The sequence below is a fragment of the Chlorocebus sabaeus genome, chromosome 1 (assembly GCF_047675955.1).
Source record: "Chlorocebus sabaeus isolate Y175 chromosome 1, mChlSab1.0.hap1, whole genome shotgun sequence".
NCBI lineage: Eukaryota > Metazoa > Chordata > Mammalia > Primates > Cercopithecidae > Chlorocebus > Chlorocebus sabaeus.
In genome coordinates this window covers 119,662,585-119,680,478 of record NC_132904.1, presented here as the reverse complement: position 1 = coordinate 119,680,478, position 17,894 = coordinate 119,662,585, and the positions used below count along the sequence as shown (strand labels likewise).

At 45.9% G+C, this 17,894-nt stretch overlaps 1 protein-coding gene across 7 annotated transcripts in view; it reads right to left on the bottom strand.

The window, feature by feature from the left end:
• Positions 1–17,894, bottom strand: part of GRAMD1B (GRAM domain containing 1B) — a 269,444-nt gene that overhangs the window by 63,118 nt on the left and 188,432 nt on the right. Inside the window, exon 1 of one of the 7 annotated variants that reach the window (XM_038005073.2) lies at positions 279–542. The exons of the other annotated variants lie outside the window; for them this stretch is intronic. The gene's annotated coding sequence lies outside the window, so the exon portion shown is untranslated. Of the gene's footprint in view, positions 1–278; positions 543–17,894 lie in introns of those variants that run through there. 7 annotated transcript variants of the gene reach the window in all.

Here is a 17,894-nt window from a genome sequence, read left to right as displayed (position 1 = left end):
GACAGGTCTTCACCAAAGCCCCCAGGGCCCATCCGGACCCTAGGACAGAGCCATCCCTTCCAAAAAATCCCACGAGGAAACAAATATAGACTCACACACACACACACACACACACACACACACACACAAGCGTCAGCACGAGTTAGCACTAACCTGGAAGCCATTAGGTAGGAACAGTAGCAGAGTGCAGTGCAGAGAGGAACTCATTCATTCATGCATTGGGCAGTGGGGGGTGGGGGCGGGGAGCGGGGGCCCTGAGGAGGCTGGAGGGCACTCACCTCCATGACCATCCCAAAGCCCTGTTTCTAACGGGGGAGGGGACTCGGGCCAGGACTCTCAGAAGCTGGGGGCGCTTCTTTGCTCTGCTGTTTCACACCGCTGTGGAATTTTAAGCATGACTCCCCTTTATTTCCCTCTCCCCCACCTCCCTCTGCGGCTGTTATTTGGTGTGGTCGTGCCGCCTTACAGAAGTCCCTCTCTCTCTCTCCCTGGCTCCCTTTCTCTCTCCTCCGACTCCCTCACAGACAGCTGTTCTGAGCTCAGGCACGCACGCGCACAGGCGCACAGACACACTCAGACACGCACCCCTCTTGCGCGCAGACACGCACACGCGCACACACGCACACGCGTCGCCTGCCGGTTTACATAATGCAACTCTTTGGTGCAGTCAGCTTGCCGGCGCTCAATTATTCATGCCAGCGTGGAGGACAGAGCTGCTGGGGCTACGGGGAGGGGTTATTTCCTTTTCATCCTCAATCCCACAAAATACAAGACCATGTTCCCGGGAGACTCTGCTCCCTTCACTGCCACCAATTATTTCCCAGGTGCTGCCCACTAGGTCGACCTATATCAAGGAGGTGACACTAAATAAAAACACAGGTGCCTGACTCTAAAGAGAGTCATGTATCCTTCAAAGGATTAGGGCTGCTCTCACCGCCTGAGCCCTGGGAGAGGAGGAAGAGAGGAGACCAGCACTGAAACCACAATCCACAAGAAAAGATGGCCGAGGGCCTCTTCAGTGTAGCAGCTCCCAGACTTCCAGGATGCTCGCCTCTCCGGCAGGTCAGGCTGTCACAGACGGCAAGAGTAACACTCAGGGAAAGCACTTACATTGGTGACAAAGCAGAGTCGCCTGAGTCTTCTAATTCTAAGCTGCACCTTTCTTAAAAGTGGTTTTTTTTTCTTCTCTGTCCATTCACTGAAATGCAGTATTAGTACTTAGACAGCCCCCAGAGGAATGTTCTGGCAGTGCGAGGTATTCTATTCAGCAACAATATTAATAATATTTTGAAAGTCATTCATGGTTTACAAAGCATTTTGCCCACATTCAATCATTTCGTTCCCACCACAATCACCTAAATACTGACCTGTTTAGTGGATCTGGAAGCTGAGTCCTGGAAAAGTGAAGGTCCCATGTAAGAAAGAGGCAAAGCTGGGAATCCAGATCACCTGCCTCTAGACCCATAGCAATTAACTAATTGTCTCACACCCCAACTATTTGAGAACCACTGTCATCTCGAGGGATGTAGCACAAAACCGACACTAACAATGAAGATGTTTAGCTCAGTGCTTCAGAAACTTTAATCCCCTAAGAATCTTCTTCACCCACAGATTCTGAAAGAGCAGGTCTAGGGGACCACCCAAAAGTCAGCCTTTCTAACAAACCCCCAGGCGACGCCCACATTGCTATTCCAGGACCACCCTGAACAGCAAATGTTTGGCTTATGCATTCTCATGCTTTGAATCTTCCAAAAAGACAGTTTGGTCTGTCCACCGCAGCTGCACAGGAAAACATGCTGAAGGTGAATAGTAATTATAATCCATTGATGTCACCTGCATCCTGCTCAAACTCACACTGAGAGCTAATATTTCTTGGGCATCTGTTGGCAAAATGTCTCATTCTGGGAGGGCCAGCCCCTGCAGGCTCATCATGAAAAGCCTTTCTAGGATTGCTTCTGTCTGCAGCCCGTTGATAGAACAGCAGCCTCACAGTATCTGGGAAGCAGACAGGTCTGGGTTGTCTGGCCCTACCTCCGTTACCGAGAGGAATCCCAGCTCCAAAGAAAGGTATATTGGCAATGTCCCAATTTCAGCCATCCCTCCTTGTCTGGCTCAAGTCCGACCTCTTCTGAAATGCCTATCTGGCTCTTCTCTGTTAATCCACAGAAAGATCTTGGACTAGAGTCAGATCTGGAACCAAAGTTGAGTTGCACTGTCTGCTGGTCAACCACCTACTCTCATCTCAGACTCAGTTTCTTCATGTGAAACTGCTAATACTACATATTTCCTCCTTTGTACTGCTGAACAGATGATGAAGTCAAGAAAAGAATGTGAAAGCACCAAGAATAGTTGGGTACCTCCGCTGCCACTGCCCTTATAGTATACATTGAGAATTTAATTGCAAATTATGTTGTCCTCTGTTGGTTTTACATCCTGAGAAGATTGTAGGCTATTTTTTCTTTCATGTCCCTCCAGTATGTAGGAGTACTGGGTACACACATATTCAGTAAATATCTTTGGGTTGGGCATGGTGGCTCATGCCTGTAATCTCAGCAGTTTGGGAGGCTGAGGCAGGTGGATCACTTGAGCTCAGGAGTTTTAGACCAGCCTGCCCAACGTGGTGAAACCCCATGTCTACTAAAAATACAAACATTAGCCAGGCATGGTGGCACGCACCTGTAATCCCAGCTACTCGGGAGGCTGAGGCAGGAGGATCTCTTGAACCCAGGAGGCAGAGGCTGCAGTGAGCCAAGATCACACCACTGCACTCCAGCCTGGGTGACAGAGCAAGATTCTGCATTAAAAAAAAAAAAAAGTTGCACCAAATGTCCTTTCCTCCATTAAGGCATAAACACAGGGATTGGTGGGATCAAGTGGCCAGAGTCCTAGTCCTAGCTTCCCCACTCACTTACTATGTAACTTTGAACAAGCTGTGCTAATTTTGGGGGGATTTTCCTTCTTCTATTACAAAATGTACAGCTATATGTAGGCTTACATTGTTAGTATTTTCATGGTTTATATTAAATGCAATGGGTTAAAACCATATGTCAGGGACCAGACAAATATGACTTCAAATGTTAGTCCTATTAATTACTTCTGTACCCTTTGAAAAGTTAGCTTCACTAAGTTTCCGATCTTTCAATCTTTAGTCACAAAAATAACAATCTTAATGGAAAGCGTGAGGATTAAATGACGTAAATACATGCAACCTGCTTCTCGCTGCATCTAACACATAGTATGTATCTGTCCAGTAAACTGAAGCTACTATAATCAATACTGGTCAAAAGCAATAGCTACTGTTGAAAAACACAGTGAAAAGTGGTGAGACAGATATTCAGAAGCCTTGAGTTTGAATACAAGAAAGATCTCAGTTCCTTAAGATGCATGAAGTATGTGCGTGCTATTTCTTCAGTCACCAAGATGTTATCTGCCTGCTCCTCCCAAAATGGACATCATTAAATAATAGAAAAGTAACAAAACAAGCAAATCAGGGAATCTGGACTGTGTCTACTGTTACAGAATACAAGCCTTTCATGCTGAGAAGCTCTTCACTTGAGCTACAATAAAACCAAAACTATCCTGATGATAGCAAAAGAGTACTATCTATGTGCAGTGCAATTTGCTAAACCCCCGACAAGAATTATTTCATTGAATTATATCAACAGTATATGAAGTGGATAATACTTATTATTCCCATTTCTCAGACGACAAAACTAAGAGGTAGAAAGTTTAATAACTTGCCTACAGTACATGGTTATTAAGTAGCAGAGCCTGTATCTGAAACCCAATGTGCCTCACCCAAGTCCTACTCTGAGCCATTACATTGAGTGTGAAAAGAAGGGGCTACTGACATGCCATTAGGAAGGCATGGGCCTTTTCTCCCTAACCATGTTCATAATTTCGCACAGAGGCACTCATACTTTCTGCCCTTGTCCTTCTTGAGAGGACAGCACAAACTCTGGGGTGACCAGCTGATCTAAGAGCAGGTACATGCTGCAATTCCAACAAAGCCAACAGGACTTCCACAGATGGAACTTATGCCTTCAGACTCAATCTCCACATTTTCACAGCTATTTGGTGCCTAAATTCCTAAGCTGCTTTTCTGTAAATAAATTTAGGAAACTGAGGTAAAAGTGGGTGCCTTTCTCTGAATTAAAACTTTCCCTCACAGATACAGAAAACTGACACTATATTCTATTTCTTAAAGGAAAAGAGGTTTCTGAGAGTCCTGTGCAGTGTCGAAAGCACTTTCCAGAGACCACCCTAGAGGAATCAGGGCTAAAAAAGAGAAGTTAAGATACACCTGCAAATCCAACTGAACCAATCCATTCAACCCAGACCTGATCAATCACATTTTATATAAAGAGGGTCAGTGTCTACACAGTATTTTATTCACTTCCTGTGTCTGATAATTTTTGTTGACATGCATGGGAAATGTTGACAATAAAGGCTAAGATCTTACATCTCTGAATCCTACCTGCATACTAATAAAATTAAATTTAAAAACTTCTTACAGAATAGCACTCTAAACAGTTTATGTAAATCTGAATTTGTTGAATCATGAAGAATGACAGGCAAAGGTGAACCTCATTGCTTTAAAACTATCATCCAAATCACAAGGGCTTTTCTGAAGCACAGTCATTTAGGAGATTTCTGAAGTGTGTGGGATACAAAGAAGAGAAACAGGGACCGACAAGTTACTGAGAATGCACCATTGCAGGCACAGTTAAGGGTAAGTGCTTTTATGCCTTTTATCCTTTCATAAAACTTATTTCAGGCCAGGCGCAGTGGCTTATGCTTGTAACCCCAGCACTTTGGGAGGCCGAGGCAGGTGGATCACCTGAGGTCAGGAGTTCAAGACCAGGCTGGGCAACATGATGAAACCCTGTCTCTAAGAAAAATACAAAAATTAGCCAGCCGTGGTGGTGGGTGCCTGTAATCCCAGCTACTTAGGGAGCTGAGGCAGGAGAATCACTCAAACCCAGGAGACGGAGATTGTGGTGAGCCGAGATTGTTCCATTGTGCTCCAGCCTGAGTAAAAGAGCGAAACTCCGTTTAAACAAAAATGTATTTTGTCAAACTGATGAGAAAACTGAGTATCAGAAGCCTATCCTTACCCATGATCTCATAGTTCTTTCTAAAAATCCATCTTTTCCACTGGGCGCAGTGGCTCACATCTGTAATCCCAGCACTTTGGAAGGCTGAGGCAGGTGGATCACCTGAGGTCAGGAGTTCAAGACCAGCCTGGCCAACATGGTGAAACCCCATCTCTACTACAGATACAAAAAAGTAGCTGGGTGTGGTGACAGGCACCTGTAATCCCAGCTGCTTGGGAGGCTAAGGCAGGAGAATTGCTTGAACCCAGGAGGCAGAGGTTGCAGTGAGCCAAGATTGCGCCATTGCACCCCAGCCTGGGTGACAGAGCAAGACTCTGTCACAAAAAAATTATAATAAAATAAAATAAAATAAAATCCATCTTTTTGCCATACCATGCTACTTCTATAAATAAACATCTAGGCCAAAGGTGCTTGTTATAATACTGCATTTAACCCTCAAAACAACACTACAAGGTAAGTTCCATTGTTCCTACTCAGGCTACGTATCCATGTATTGCCCCTCAGCTGCAAATCCACCCTTCTTTTCCCTGCCTTGTGATGCTGGAGCTGTGCCCTGTCAACGTTTCTTCTTTGCCAACTGGCACAATGTTATATCTTGTCAGTAGAGGGCGCTAACAGACACTAGAAGGGGCTGCCCTCTCTTGTTCTGGTGCTTTTCTGCGGAAGTCACCAGCCTCCCAATGAGTTTCACTGATACCCTAATGGGCAGTTTCCAGCTTCTGTGCCCCAGTCCCCAGATCTCTAGAGCCTTCTGTGCCATACATAGGGCCATGGCCACACCCTCTCCATTAAGTTCTGAATTGTAGCCTTGGGCTTGGAGGAGGTGCAGGGAGCCTTCTTAGAAGTTTGTTCCTTCAGTGAGTGGCTCAATCCTAGGAGCTGCTCCCTACATCTGTTATAACAAGAGGCATCTGTTATACATCCATTCTTCAGAGACCTTTCCATGTTTTTACTTGTTAATGATTCTTTTGTCGTTCTTTCTTGAGACAGGGTCTCCCTCTGTTGCCCTGGCTGGAGTGCAGTGGCACGATCTCAGCTCACTGCAGCCTCAACCTTCTGGGCTCAAGCAATCCTCCCACCTCAGCCTCCAGAATAGCTGGAGCTACAGGTATATACCACCATGCCCAGCATTTTTTTTTTTTTTTTAAAGATGGGGTCTCCCTATGTTGCCCAGGCTGGTCTCAAACTCCTGGGCTCAAGTGATCCTCCCACCTTGGCCGCCCAAAGTGCTGGAATTACATGCATGAGCCACTGCACCCAGCCAATGATTCTTAATATTACATTTTCCCTGTTCAAATTATTGGTGTGGTTTCTGTCTTACGGGACCCTCACTGATACACTACTATAAGGATGAGGAAAAAGAAACTCAGATGAGTAGGACATCATCCCTTCCTCAAGTTATTCCTCCAATAAAATGGCTGAAAGCATTTAAAGTATACTATGAGTCAGGCAGGGATTTTATACTTTTAATATATATTCCTTCCTTTTATCCATTGATCCTACTTTATGGAAGAGGAAACTGAGGCATCTCAGTGACTGAAGAATTTTCCCAGATCACATACAGAGTAAACAGAGAAACCACGATTTGTCTCCAAGACAATTTGTCTCCAAGACTCTGCAGTGCTGCCCCAAACAACTGACTGCCCTGAGACTGAAAGACGGTCAAGAAAACAGAGGGTATATAGATAATCTTTCAGGAATTTTGGAAGAGGAAAAAAAGCTAGACTGTTAGCCAAAGAGTTCAATATCTGACCAACTTTTTTTAATGGGAGGGGTCATTAAAGATCTTTTAACTCAGTCCTTGAATTATAAATGAGGTGGTATACACTGGCCATCAGGTACTCTAGAGACCCTATTAAATAACTCTTTCCTGAATTAATGCTTAGGATATAGTCTGTGCATTATGAGCTATTAAGGCAAAAGAATTGATGTTCCACAGATGTCCACTTGGTCCTCTCTGAGTTCCCCAACTCAGACTCTAATCCAGGGAAGCTGGGTCGGGGGTGTCCAAATGGGTATATTGATTGCCTCTGACCCAGCTGTAACCCAAGACCTCTCATTAATACTGCATCTCTCACATGAGGAGCAGTGATGTCTACATAATTAAAACCTAATGCAAGAAATGGCCAGGAGGTTGAAGGGTGAGGAAGTTGAGGATTCAGATGGCTCCAACACAACATTCACAACATTTTGGTTTAGCAACCAAAACTGCCACTCAATCAGGTACCCACCCTTTAAGTCAAACTTTATCATGTACACATGGATACATGGGTTTGAAAGCCTTCCCTGGGACAAAATGCAGCCCAGCAGGATAAAAACACTTCGCCCTTAGCTCACTGCGAACAGAGCTTACTAGGGTGAGGGCTCCTTCTCCACATTATTTAAACCCCACTTCACCATGCACACCAATTCTCTTTTCCAATCTTCTTTTAATCTTACCCAAATACAATAATTGGCTCCTGGGTATTACCTTTTTCTTTTCTAAATGTTCACTATAACCAAATCTACATTTTCAGCCAGCATCAACTACATATTCACCAAATGATCTATACTAGTGGTTCCTAAACTTTGCTACACTTCAGAATCATCTGACAGTTTTTACATAACCAACTAAACAAGAACGTCTGGAGGTGGGAGCCAGGTATCAGAGCTTTTGAAGGATCTCCAAGTGATTGAAATATGTGGCAATGTTTTAGGAATCATTGGTCTATACTATTTTAACCTAATTCTCTAGTAATTTAGTATCAAAATAACTTTAGAAAACATAGACTAGTGATCTATATTTTCTAGATATTAAACTTTTCTTTAATCCAAGATATCCTTCCTCTTGTTTAATAATTTCCCACATAAAAAGGGCTAACATTCATTGAGAAGGTATTGCCAGCCCCTGTTGGGTAGGTACCTTACGAAGGGCACACTGGGTCATATCTCCTTTAATCTTATTATTCCAATTTCACAGAACAGATAATTGAGTCAAAGAGATTATGAGCACATCTGCAACTTTATTCAGTATACCGAGATGTCATTCATCAGGGACTAGAGAAATAGACAAATTTAGAATGGTCAGATCCTCCTCCCATGTTACCTTTCCTTTGATCATTGGGTTTTAATTCAACCCGATTACATTTACTCTAATCTTTTTAGTTTTGAAAATTGCTGTCTTTGAAAGAGAAGACAGGCTGGGCGCAGTGGCTCATGCCTGTACTCCCAGCACTTTGAGAGGTCATGAGTTCGAGAACAGCCTGGCCAGCATGGTGAAACCCTGTCTCTACTAAAAATACAAAAATTAGCTGGGCGTGGTGATGCACCCCTGTCATCCCAGCTGCTCAGGAGGCTGAGTCAGGAGAATCGGAGGCTGCAGTGAGCCGAGATTGTGCCACTGCACGCCAGCCAGGGTGACACAGCGAGATTCCATCTCAAAAAAATAAAAAATTAAAAAAAAAGAAAAGAAAGAGAAGACACCTCTGTGTAGGTAAATATGGTGATATTCTGGGATACAATAAAAAGGGAAGAAAAATCCCTCCTTTTTCTAGAGTTTCAGAATTAGAATGTTGAATGGCCACAAGCAAGAATCTACATCGGAGGGCAGGCTCTAAAAGTGTTCTTCTTCAGAGGAGAACACACAGGGCCCCATGTGTGATCAGGACATTAAGCCTCATATGCGGAAAGGACTGGGCAAGGAAATGGAGTTGATTCCTGGGGAGGAAAAAAATGGGACTGGGGAAAACGAGGATAAATTAAATAATCTGTAGTCATGATTCTATGGAAGTCAGCGGAGTAGGAGCATATATATGGAGCCCAGGGGCTGCAGAGAGGCATAAGGAAATGAAAGTGAAAAACTGAGAAGGATGATGGGTGGAACTGCTCAAGGGCAGGATTCAGAGTCTCACCCACTGGGGAATATCCTAAGGCAAGTTGTCCTCTTTTTAGGCAAACATAACTGCCCAAAAAGGAAGGCCATGAACAAAGAGGTGGCTACAAATAGGAATGGGAACCTTTAAAACATGGGCATGGATCTAATTTGCCTTAATTATGCAAATTAGAGTAATGTAATCTGCCCACAATCCCAGGTTTACCACAGAAAGAGACTAAATAATCACATATACACCAAAGTCCTATGTTCTTTCCACCACCGCAAGCCACCAAGTTTTGGACATGGTCTGCCCCTAGCTACCCTGAGACCTTCCACACGTGGCTCTGCCTCAGTAGAAGTCCCCTCTGTCAAGGGGAGATGATTCCTGCTCTATAAAAGGGTGACTGTGAGAATAAACAGATGTAAGACAAAGTGCAACATCCTGGAGTCCCCATCCCATGTAGTGTAGAGGTTTCGCCTGGGCATGATACTCCTTTCCAGAACGAAGCACTCGTCTCCCCAGCTGCCTGGAGTAATAGCTGCTGAAAGGCCACAGCTAAGTCCCTCTTTGAGCCCTGCCCTGGATTAAAGGAAGCAGCCTCACCCAAAGAAATGTCCCTCCCTGAGGACAGACGGTGCATCCCGATGACTAGTCCAGGAGAGGATACAAAAACCTGCCCTTTGCCTCAATTTGGGATAACGCTGCAGGGCAATCTCAGCTCTAGAATTTTTTATGGAATTGGCTAAAGTCTCTTTCAGGTGCATGAGAGTTGAACTTCTCCCTTGGCCCAATCCTGATTCCCTCACTTATAGCTTTGCTCCCAACAGCACTTCCCAATAAAACTCCTGCAGGCAAATCTGTCTCCAAGTCTTTTGCAGAGTCCCTTTCCAACCGAAGACATGTACTAGTTACCACCGAAGACTGTGTGCGAACAGGAGACAAGACGCATTGCTAGGCCAAACTGAGGCTCAGGGAATTCGGTACCACCCTGGAATTTCTAGAGAGTCCTGGCCCCTGGGACAGGCAGTGACCACAGTCTGGCTTACACTCCTCTACCCACTCTAGGATATTAGGAGACACTAAGCCCCTCTCCAAATCACCTCTTTGCAGAGGTAACTGACCTTTTCTTAATCCTGGATTAAGGTCTTAAAGAGGGATGTCTGCTCGCTGGATGCCCCAGTTAAGATGCTGACATGTTGTCCTTAAAAACAGATCTTGAGTCTCTCCTGCCACTGGCCCTAGGCTTGAGCCACATGACCATCCCCTCCACCTTCCTCCACCCCAAGCCCACTCTTTCTTTAAACCAGAGACAAGGAGCCGGCTTTGCCAGTTAACAGGGCTCACGGCATGAAAACACTATTGTTAGGTCCCTGTGCTGCACTGGGAGCTAGTGAGGAAGACAATGGCAGAGTGAGTGTGCATGAGAGAGTATGTGTCAGTGTGTGTGGGTGTGTCTGAGTGTGAGTATGCATGTGTGAGTCTGGGGGGAAGGAGATCATGATGAGTCACGAGAAACCAAAGGAGTCAAGGCAAGGGCCCTGGGCTGCTGTTACATCCCGGCCCCCATCCTCATGCCCATGTGTCTCAAGAGGATGATCAATGGGAGCAGCCAGGACACAAGACCCAGGAGGAAAGTAAAGCACAGAATTCATTTTCAAGCATCGAATCCAGCACCTCTTTAATTCAGCCTGGACTCTCCAGAGGGCAATCAGGAGCGCTCGCATCCAGTTATTCAGAGAACTTCCCCTATTTCTCTTTCCACAGGACGGCACGGAGGTATGGACTCCAGGAAGTGCTGTCTGGTGCCTGGCTTTCTACAGTTGTGCCCACACTGCTTTGAGAGGTTGCCAGGTCCTGTCTGGGTGTACCCACGATGCGGATTATTCACACCTATGGACATCTTTTCTTGGTGCCCATTTTTCCCATACATGTCCAGCGATGACAGTCAGTCTGCTCAGTCACCCTCTCCCAGGGCAGCACCTGGGCTGCTCATGCATTTGTTTCCAGACAGGCCTCTTCCTGGTTAGGGATGCAATATACACTTGACTCTTAAAGGGGAGGTTTCTGGCTAAGGGAGGAGTTACTGACATGCTGCAGTCCAAAACGCAGTCTTTAAGACAGCATCTCCATGGGGTATGAGCACTCAGATGGCATGACACTGCTGTGTGACCATGGATGTAGCTCACCCTTTCTCTGGGCCTCAGTTTCCCCATCTATTATAAGGAGGAGTTGGTCTAAGATGACTTAGATGACCCTGTAGGTCATTTCCTGCCCTAAAGGTCCACAGTCAATTTTTTTTTTTTTTTTTGGAGACGGAGTCTCACTCTGTCCCCTGTCGCGTAGGCTGGAGTGCAATGGCATGATCTCAGCTCACTGCAAGCTCCGCCTCCTGGGTTCATGCCGTTCTCCTGCCTCAGCCTCCCTAGTAGCTGGGACTACAGTCGCCCAACACCACACCCGGCTAATTTTTTGTATTTTTAGCAGAGACTTGGTTTCACTATGTTAGCCAGGATGGTCTCGATCTCCTGACCTCGTGATCCGCCTATCTCAGCCTCCCAAAGTGCTGGGATTACAGGCATGAGCCACCACGCCCAGCCCCCACAATCATTCTTCATCTCACAGTTCTGCAAGTGTTAAGAAGATGCAGAAAAGCTGGGTTCTGTGACCACAGGAAGTGAAGCAGGAGAAGGCAGCCATGTTGACGACAGCCAATGGGACCAGCAATCCGGTTGGGCACTGCCGAACCCTGCCCTGTTTCTACTTTCTCTCTTCTGACCATTTCATCACCTCCAACTAACTACCTCTCCTCTCCCTACCCCAGCATCTTCCTGCCTCTTCAGAGAACAGCTACACTACTATGAGGGGGCAGGGGGCTGTGCTGGGCAGATGGGAGGCTTGCTCGCTCTCTCTCTTTAAATGCTAAACCAATCCTCATTAAAGAGTTTTGGCTGGCTGGGCACAGTGGCTCTTGCCTGTAATCCCAGCGCTCTGGAAGGTCGTTGCAGGAGGATCTCTTGAACTCAGCAGTTTGAGACCGGCCTGGGCAACATGACAAGACCCAGATTCTATTTAAAAATTTAAAAATTAGCCAGATGTGGTGATACATGTCTGAGGTTCCAGCTACTCCAAAGGCAGAGTCGGGAGGATCACCTGAGCCCAGGAGTTCACAGCTGCAGTAAGCCATGATTGCACCACTGTACTCCAACCTGGGTGACAAAGTGACTCATATATATATATAAATATATATATATATTCATTTTAAGCATGCAATTCATTTTCAAGCATCGAATCCAGTGCCTCTTTAATTCAGCCTGGACTCTCCAGAGGGCAATCAGGAGTGCTTGCATGCAGTTACTCAGAGAACTTCCCCTATTTCTGTTTCCATAGGATGGCAGAGGTATGGACTCCAGGAAGAGCTGTCTGGTGCCTGGCTTTCTGTAGTTGTGCCCACACTGCTTTGAGAGGTTGCCAGGTCCTGTCTGGGTGTGTGTGTGTGTATTATATATATATTTAAAATATATATAACTATATATTATTTATACATATATTAAATATTTATATATTAAACATATATATTAAATACATATTAAATATTATATATAATATATATTAAATATTTTGTATATATTTAATATATAAAATATTTAATATACATATATTAAAAATTTGGCATAGCCTGGCTCTTCCAATTTAAATCTAGTGGGGACTAGAAGGGAACAAGTCAAGAGAGAAGAGATCTAAGGATAAAAGAAGCCAAATGACAAGTTGCAGACACTGACTCACCCATGGGCACAAGCTATGATATCCTGGCAGTGCCTCACTCCCCACTGCAATCTCTTCTCACATCGTTGATAACATGGCCCTAACCAAAATCTGATTCCCATCCCACAGTCCACACACTATCGATCGTGCAGCCATGCACCTACCCCAGATGCTGGAGCCTGCCTGAGGTAGGCAGCACAGCAGAATAAGCCCCCTGACCCTTGGCAAGGACCTGTCCTCTACAAATGCGGGAGTGTGAAAGTCTAGATTCCAGCAGGTAAAGGCCATAAAGCTCAGCATGGACCAAAATTACAACATGACTGTAAGAATGATTAACACATGTGGGCCTTGTCAACTGAAGCAAGTGAAGGAATGTACTAATTCCACCACAGATGATGTCAGTGCTTCTACTTTACAGATCATTCTTTTCCAGATTGAGAGTTGGGGGCCAGAAATGTATCCACAGACTCATAGATCTTCAAAGTGGAAAGGCCTTTCAATCTTGCTCTGCCCAATTTCCACCCAAAGCAGGTAATGCCTCTGTCGCCTCCTCCAAAGAGGAGGTAATAAAAGTAGGAAAGGAAAAGAAACCATGGGGTCTCTTCCATTCACCTCCAAAAGAGTGGGTTGATCTTCTTAACTAGGTAACCAAATCCTTCTCTCAAGGCAGGTTGACAAGTTACGTCTCTCAATCCACTGAGGCCCTGCTCCTACTGGTCATTCTGGGTTCAGAGCGACCAAAGGTATCCAAACCCCCACCAAGAACAGAAATGGCCCTGTGCAGCCTCCTGGAAGTCTTGTGAAATATGCACAAGTGGGAGGGAGTGGATGCTAGGAAAGCTCTGCCCACTGCTGGGTCCCTGTATGCTGACATTTGTAGTCAAGATGGAAAACATCCACAGACGCGCCCTGGAGGACTGGATGGTTTTCTTCTAAATAATCTAACATTTGACTCACCAAAACCCCTGATATCAGGATCTGTAAAATACCATTGTCTGCCGTGTGGCATTAGAATTCTCTACTCGACCAATGGCCCTTTTCCAGCCTTGATGACTCCCAGACCTCACTGGGGAACGGGGGCAGATGGAAGCCGGGCAGCTCAGTCCTCCCAGGTTGGCCATCTCTCCCAACCTCCACATACCTCACGCCATATTCATACGCAGCTGGACAAATAAGACTCCTAAGTAGTGAGCACAAAAAGAAATTAAAGAGTACAAGAAGAAAAATTAACCCTGAGCTGGATACTAGACATGTAGTCCAACAGCATCATTTTCAGAAAAGTAGTGGTTGGGCAAAACCAAGAAGTTATAATAAAAACTTGGATGCATGCTGAACCGTGGTGCTCACTGTGGCTTGACAGAGCTCCCGAGGGTAATGCCTCCCACATGCTCCTGGTTACACCCACCCCGACCCCCCGCAGACACTTCTGTCCATCCTCCTTCCCTGAGGTCAGAAGACTGTGCAGAGGGTTAAATTTAACTCAGGGGACCGAGTTGGGCGTGGGTGGTAATTATAATACCTTGTACTTATGTCTAGCTATTCCTGGCCTGCCGCTTGTTTTCCTTCAATTCCCTCCAAAGAGGTCAGTGAGCCTTGTAGATGTGGCTTCTGGGCCCTCCTGGGACAGCCTCGCCAATGCTGTCCACATTGCCTGGTGGTGGAAACCAGAAAGGGATTTTTCTCTTCACTCTATAAGCCACAACACAGGGAGGACAAACGACAGGGCTGCCTTTGCCGAACAAGTCACACAGACTGAACTGAGGACTAGCCTGGGCTCAGCTCAGGTCATTTAGTAAAGCACATAGAAAAGCCAGCTCAGCCAGGCAACCTTGCTGCTAAGACACTATTCAAACTGTGATCTCCAACCTAGATGATCAGCTAGTTTACCGGAAAAAAAAAAGAAAGATTTCATGAAAACTTATATAATACTCTTATCAATGAGGCAGTTCTAAGAACTTTATAAATATTAACTCCTTTAATTCTCATAACAATTCTATTTAATGAGCACTATCTTAAGCCCATTTTAGAGGTGAGAAAAGAGGCACAGATTGCCTGAGAAACTTACCCAAGAGCACACAGATGGTAGCTGGCAGGGCCAGGATTCGAACTCAGGGGCCTGGCTCCAGGATACCGGCTCTTGACCACTAACGAGAAGCTACCCTGCTCAAATTCATGCACCCCAGGCAGATATTCTGATGCGCTGGGCCCCCACATGATTCTGATGACTAGCCAGGTTTGGGAATCACTAAGTCAGTGGTTCTCAAACTGTGCTGTGCTTATTGATAATCGGATTCCTGGGGCCCAGAATTCTGGAATTGGAACCCAGAATCTGTAGTTTTAACAAGCACCTAAGGCGATTCTAGGGCAGGTGGGGCAGGAAAGGCAGGCAGTGGAAAAGGGGCACCTGCAGTCCGCCCACCTCACCCTACCCACTTGGGGCACAGAAACTGATGGGGGCACCTCACTGAAGTCTGCAGAGACCATTCTTTCTCCCTCCGGGGCAGCTGTCCTGGAGGAGGGGAGCTGGTGGCTGTGAGGCAATTCTGTCCCTTAGCCTCGGTGACAAGGCTGCCTTCAGAGGAAGGGAGGGTATGTGACCAAAGACAGCTCACTGTCCTTCCACACTTGACACACTGCACATCAGAGGGAGACAGGCAGTTGGTAACAGGAAAAGAAAAAGAGACTAGGCGGTCTGGCCCCTATCTCCCATCGCCAGAACAATGGCCTCTTCAAACCCCTGGCATCTGAACTGGCAGTCAGCCACCAGGAAAGAAAAGAGCTCGCTGTCCCTTTAAGGACGCCCTCTCTCCACAAAGGTCAAAAATGCCAGCTCAGCCTGCCCAGAGGCAGCCTTTTTGGCACTTTGGGGCCCGGGGGCCCTGGTGGCAATACCCTTTCCAGCTGGTTCTCTGTGTACCTGCTGGCTTCTGAAGAAAGCAGGGCACCTGGATGACAACTGCCGCTCCAGGCAATGCTCAGTGACACGGCAGGAATGACTGATGTGGAGGGAACCCAGGACCTCCTGTGCATCTCAAGTTTTCCTCCCAGGGAGACTTAGCAAGAAATGGGGATTGGAGCGAGGCTGGAAAGCCACCTACAGGAGGAGGGGTGGGGTCAAAAAGAAACCGGCCAAGGAATGACTGCTCCAAGAGAAACTATATGAACCAAAAGAGCAAAGGCTGACCAGCGATTGGCCCAGAAATCACAAAGAGAACAGAGTAGAGAGTAGAAAGAGTTAGGAAGGAAAGGTGGTCAGAGGTTTGGTTGGAAGCAGTGGAGTGTTTAGGGCAAGAGCTTTTATCCTGCACACTGGCTTCAAATCCTGGTACCTGACCTCGGGTACCTTTCTTAACTTCTTATCCTTGATTTCTCTATAATATTGGCATACACATTGAGCAGTAAATACATATCAGAAACAAATAATGTCTGTTATTAGGGCCTAGCCACTCCACGTGTGTCTTGAAGGCAGCTCAGATGTTCAATCTCTCCTCAAGAGGCCTAATTCGCAGACCACACCCCCGATTCTAGTATATCATCTTGCAAATAATGCCATAAGCAAAGGGGGCCCTCATTAAGGAAACTGCATGGGCTAGTGCAAACCATGAGTATTGTGGAAAAACAACTCAAAATTATTCAATTGCTAACAATATAAAGCAAGGTCGGCTGGCAATTTTTTTCTGCAAAGGGTCGGACAGTAAATACTTTAAGCTTTGCAGACCACACAGTCTGTACTAACTACTGAACTCTGTTGTGACAAGGCAAAAGCAGCCACAGACAACAAGTAAACGAAAGCCTGTGACTATGTCCTAGAACAAATTACAAAAACAGGCAGCGGGCTGAAGTTTGCTGATGCCTGAAATAAAGGATGGCACCAATGGAGGAAATGGTGAATCCTTCTGGGAAATGGGATCAAAGATATGGAGGCAGAAGCCTATTTCTTGCCCTTCTACCTTAGGAATGCAAGTATTTTACCCAGTTACTTGACTTCCAAGAAAAGTTTCTGGCTAACACCAGTCAACTGCACTGACTTCTCTATTCCAGTTTCCTCAGCATCCATATCCAGAGTGCATAGGTCTCTCTCTCCACTTCAAAGGTTTCTTTTTCTTGCTGTTATGTGACACTGGGAGCTGCCTAGAAGCAGGGTCTCCTCCTTTGGCCAACTTAGTGAGGGTTGAATGGCCACCCCCAAGGTGTCCACACCAATGTCCTTCATAGTAAATGTCCATCCCCTATCCAGCTTCCCTGGCCACAGAGGTTTTAAGTCTGTTCTTCACCGGCTTCCTGAACAACTACACATCTCAGAAAGTCCAAACATATTTTTATTCTTTCACTAATTCAGTTAAATAGGGGAGTGCCTACCATGCTCCAGGTGAATCTTAGAAAGCAAGCATTTCAATTCTACCTTGGTTGGCAGTGAAGGCTGGCAGAGAGGCTATGGTTGGAATTCTCTCAGAAGCCTCTCTGAGATGTGTTTATTTCCTGTTCCCTGATGTCTTCCCACCCAGAAGCTCAAGCTCCGCAAAATGGCAATTTCTTAATGGCAGTAAAATCAGGAGGTAAAAAGGTGAGTTGAGAATGAAAACAGTGAGATCACGTGCAAAGAAGGTAGACAGGGAAGAAACAAATTCACTTCACTGTTTTAATTTAAAAAAAAAAAAAACTACTTGCTAGGCTGGGTGAGGGGGCTCACACGTGTAATCCCAGCACTTTGGGAGGCTGAGACGAGTGGATCACCTGAGGTCAGGAGTTCGAGACCAGCCTGGGCAACATGGTCTTTACTAGAAATACAAAAAATTAGCCAGGCATGGTGGCACACACCTGTAATCCCAGCTACTCGGGAGGCTGAAGCAGGAGAATTGCTTGAACCCAGGAGGTGGAGGCTGCAAGTGAGCCAAGATCGTGCCATTGCACTCCACTCTGGGCAACAAGAGCAAAACTCCATCAAAAAAAAAAAACCAAAAAAACCCAAAAAACCCTACTTGCTGACATAATTCTCTCCGCATAGAATGACCTCACTCCACAAACCCACCCTATGTGGTCCCAGCTTTTCTTCAAAGCTCTGCTCCCAATGCTTCTTCCCCAGGGAGACTTCCCCGATAAATTCTCCCAGAGCGCAAGCTCTCCAGCATCCTGTGAAATTCTCTGGTACAGTTCATGTCTG